The sequence below is a fragment of the Lycium ferocissimum genome, chromosome 7 (assembly GCF_029784015.1).
Source record: "Lycium ferocissimum isolate CSIRO_LF1 chromosome 7, AGI_CSIRO_Lferr_CH_V1, whole genome shotgun sequence".
Lineage (NCBI taxonomy): Eukaryota > Viridiplantae > Streptophyta > Magnoliopsida > Solanales > Solanaceae > Lycium > Lycium ferocissimum.
Window position 1 is genome coordinate 12,987,867 of NC_081348.1, and position 5,203 is coordinate 12,993,069.

The following is a 5,203-nucleotide window of genomic DNA, read 5'->3' on the forward strand; positions in this document are numbered from 1 at the left end:
TGTAGTATGTAGAAATGAACAAAAGTCATGAAAATATGGATGTTGGTGTTGGACCGAATATGTGTGTGTGTGGCCGTGTGTGTGTAGTGATGTAGGAGGGATGAATTAATTGTGTTTAGCATGTTTTTGTATTGTTGTAATGTGTAGAAATGGATGAAAATCATGGAAGTGGTGTATTGGTGTTGTGGCCGAAAATGGGTGTCTTGTATGCCAAGAATGAAATAATTTTATTTAGCGTTTTGGTTTTTGTTGTTGTGTGGGTTCTATGTTGATAATGAAAGTTTAATGAATCAATTTGAAGTTGTGATGGTTGTGGGCTGATTTGGAAGTCAATGTAACTCTTAGGTAATTTTTGTATTTATGGTAATGACATTGTTAACATATAGATTGTTGATGTAGTTTATGAGTTTTGAAGGAAGGAAGTATGTTAGTGTTGTTCTCGGGTTTGGGGAGGAATTCGGGTGAGTTGGAGAGTTGTTTGGGTTGTTTGGAAAATTGTGTGAATTGTCTAAAGTGTTCTTGAATATTGTTTGAATGGCTTTGGATTAGTAATCGAATGTATAAACGTTGATATAGGTTTGAATGTAAGCAGTTGAGGTAAGTATAATGGAATATGGTGAATGTTGTTGAATTATGTAAAAAGAGTATTTAATGTTAGAATGCGTTTTGAATTGATTATTAGTGTTGCTAGTTTGGTTGTTGGTGTTGTTGTTGATGAATTTGGCCGAGTTGAAATCTCGGGGTTGGTGTATTTATAGAGGAAATGCTGCCGAAATTTCTGTAGAATTTGATGTTCGTTTGGAATTGAATTCCTAAATGTGTTCAACTGATGTTCGATATTTATTGACGTTGTGTAGACCTTGGAGAGCCGAGACTTGAGTTGGGTTAGCTTAGGGAGCGGCCGAGGTATGTAAAGCTCACCCTTCCTTTCTCTGGCATGTCTTAGATGTAAGGGAAATATCCTACGAGCCTCGAGGAAATTCTATTCTTGCGATCCGAGCGTGTTTGCGACCTTTTATTCGCTTCTTAATATCACAGTCATAATGTAGTCATGTTATAATCCTTGTGTCCTTTGTATGATTAAATTCCAAGTGTTACCTAAAGAAGTTATTCTTAAAAAGAACCCCGAAACTACGAACGACTATAACTTTCACAAAAGGACTCGGATCGCCTCGATATGCTCGTAGGAGGCTCCATAGCGTATGATGACACTAAACTTCCATGGGTGGGCTCGGATTAGTTTGGGATTTATCCGTGGGCCCCCGAGACGTTCCTTCGTATAGTCCAACGGTTTGTTTGGAAGAACCTAATATGCTTATTATTCCGACCCCGAGTTTGGTTACTTATTATTGACCAAGTTTAAAATAAGGATTGTTATGTATATGATTCCGACACGTAGCTATGATTTCTAAAGTCCGGTTTGACATGTTCCGAGCGATGTCCGAAAGGTATTTGATATAACTATTGTCCCGATTTTCAAATGATTGTTCGCTTAATTTATTTTATTCCATCGGGTCTTGAAATGATTTGTGTGCATATGGTCTCTCACTACTCTGCTCGTACATGCCTCAATGCATCTTTCACCGAGTCCCGGCCGGCACGTATTCGTGCGGTCTCGTTGCATTGTTCACCGAGTCCCTCACTGTAGGGCCGGGTCGCTATATATATATATATACATGATGATGTGATGATATGGGGATGGCGGCCAGGATGGCATTTGATGATCCTATTCACCGAGTCCCTCACTAGAGGGCCGGGTACGGCATATGCATATGATTACATGGTTACTACGTATGATGATTATATGATGTTATTTACCGAGTCTCTCACTGGAGGGCCGGGTATGCTATAAGTATGTATGATTTGATAATATGATATGGACATGCATAATATATGATTCACAGGCAAGTTTTTGATTTCCTGATTACTATACTTATTTCGATAAATTCCAGTTCGGTTGTGGTTCTATTTATTGTATTTCGTGCTTTACATACTCGATACATATTCCAAAATCTCGACCCCTTTCTTCGGGGTCGCGTTTCGTGCCGCGCGGTACGGACACTCGTTTGGGTGGGCCGCTAGCTTAGGATCCTTACTCGGCTATTTTGGAGAGCTCCCTTGTCTGAGCCCAGTATTTTGGTACGGACTCTTGTGTTATATGTGTATATATTTGTTCGAGGTACCGCGGGGCCTGTCCCGTCATATGATTCGTTATTATCGTTAGAGGCACTCGTAGACATAAACGTGGGTTGTGGGTAGCACTGTTCGGTCGTGTTTGTGTTCTGCATATCTTCAGGTTGTATATGTGATATATGTATATATGTGTGCGCGGTGTCGTGCCTTTCTATACGTAAAAGTTTCTATTTTGTTGCTATGATCTGATTACGATTGATAGGTGGGTACGGGTGCCCAGCTCGGGCACTAGTCACGGCCTACGGGGCTGGGTCGTGATATCGCGGCAGTCATATTCTAGATACTCAGGCCAGTCGGCCACTAGTGCACCCCCTCGGTTTGCAGGCAGGAGATTTGATTGCTCCATTTATTCAGGACAGGGTCAGAGCTTGAAAGCTTCGGGTTCCCAGTTTGGGGGTGATTATAGTTAGAGGAGACCACCGGTTTCGCAATGTAGTTAGTGCAGAAAGCTACATTCGGGCCCGTGTCACCAGGGTTCAGATGCTTGTTATATTTGTGGACAGACTAGGCACCTGATGCGTGATTGCCCCTCGAGGTACAGTAGAGGTGGGGTTCAGCCCACAGGATCAGCAGTTGGTTCTTCTTCGTCTGTGCGCCCGATGGGGAAGACTCCCCAGCTTCTAGCAGGCCGTGGTAGGGGCAGAGGGGGAGCATCCAGTTCAGGTGGCACTCAGCCCCATATTTATGCTCTAGCCGGACGTCAGGATCTTGAGTCGTCTCCAGATGTGGTTACAGGTATATTGACTATATTCTCTCATAATGTTTATGCATCGATTGATCCGGGTTCTATGTTATCTTATATCACTCCGTATATTGCTGATCGAATTGGGGTGAAACCCGAGCCAATTAAAACTTTTGAGGTATCCACTCCGGTTGGTGATCCCTTAATAGCTAGACAGGTATACAAAGATTGTGTGATTGTGGTATGTGATCGTCAGACTAAAGTTGATTTAGTTGAGCTGAAAATGCTAGATTTCGATGTGATTATGGGTATGGATTGGTTAGCCTCTTGTTATGCCAATGTCGATTGCAGAATGGAAGTAGTTCAGTTCCAATTCCCGTGAGAGCCCGTGCTTGAATGGAAAGGCAATACAGTGTCCCCCAGAGGTAGGTTTATTTCCTACCTTAAGGCAAGGAAGATAATAGCAAAAGGATACATTTATCACCTAGTCCGAGTTCATGACACCGAAGCAGAGCCACCGACTTTTCAATACGTCCCGGTAGTGAATGAATTTTCGGATGTATTTCCAGATGAACTCCTAGGTCTTCCTCCGAAAAGAGAGATTCATTTTGCTATTGATGTGTTGCCGGACACCAAGCCTATATCTATTCCTCCTTATTGAATAGTTCCTGCAGAATTGAAAAAGCTAAAGGCACAACTGAAAGATTTACTTGAGAAGGGGTTTATTAGGCCCAGTTCGTCACCGTGGGGAGCACCTGTCCTATTTGTGTGAAAGAAAGATGGCTCCTTACGAATGTGTATTGATTATAAGCAGCTGAATAAGGTGACGATAAAGAATAAATATCTGTTACCAAGAATTGATGATTTGTTTGATCAATTACAGGGTGTCAAGTAGTTTTTCAAAATAGATCTGAGTTCAGGTTATTATCAAGTGAGAGTTAGAGAGGAAGATATTCCTAAAATAGCTTTCAGAACAAGATATGGCCATTATGAATTTCAGGTGATGTCATTTGGGTTAACTAATGCACCGGCAGTGTTTATGAATCTAATGAATAATGTATTCAGGCCTCTCTTAGATCTGTTCGTGATCGTGTTCATTGATGATATTCTGGTATACTCTCGGACAGAATCCGAGCATGCAGACCATTTGCGTATTGTCCTTGGAATTCTTCGGACTCGAGAATTGTATGCAAAAATTTTAAAATGTGAATTTTGGCTAAATTCTGTAACTTTTCTAGGCCACATTATTTCAGCCGATGGCATTCGAGTTGATACTCAGAAAATTGAAGCTGTGAAGACTTGGCCAAGGCCTACAACACATACAGAAGTCCGTAGTTTTCTGGGATTGGTAGGTTACTATAGAAGATTCATGGAAGGGTTTTCCTCTATTTCAGCACCATTGACAAAGTTAACTCAAAAATCAGCAAAATTTCAGTGGACTGATGCTTGTGAACGCAGTTTCCAAGAGTTAAAGATAGATTAACCTGTTGATCCACGACACTCCCGAGAAGGGCAGGATGGTTATATTGTGATGCCTGCGAGTGTTGGGTTAGGCTGTGTGTTGATGCAGCACGGCAAATTTATTGCCTATGCTTCCCAACAGCTGCGAAAACATGAAAAGAATTATCCGACCCATGATCTTGAATTGGCCGCAGTTATTCGTGCACTAAAGATGTGAAGACAATATTTATACAGATCACAAGAGTCTCCAATATATTTTCAAGCAGAAGAAGCTGAGCCTACGATAGAGATGGTGGTTGGAACGGCTGAAAGATTATGATGTGAGTATTTTATATCATCCTGGGAAGGCGAATATTGTAGCTGATGCGCTTAGCCGCAAATCAATGGGCAGTCTATGTAGGGTCCCTCGGAGAAAAGAATTAATCGTGAGCTTCATCAATTAGCTGACCTTGGAGTTTGCCTAATTGATTCGAGCAATACGAGGAATTGGTATTCATAACCCAACCGTTTCATCCTTAGATATGGAGGTGAGAGAGCGCCAATATGAAGATCCCCAGTTGAGTCATTATAGAGATACACTTCATGAGGAAGAGAAGTCGCCATTTAAAGTTTCTACGAACAGAGTTCTTAGATATCGGGACAGGCGATGTGCTCCAAATGTTGCGGGACTCCGTCGTCGGATTCTAGGAGAAGCTCATTACTCTCGGTATTCTATTCACCCAGGACCGACAAAAATGTATCGTGATCTCAAGCTAATGTATTAGTGGGATGGAATGAAAAAGGACATAGCAGAATTTGTAGCACAATGTCCAAATTGCCAATAAGTGAAAATTGAACATCAAAAGCTATGAGGATTATTGCAAGCAA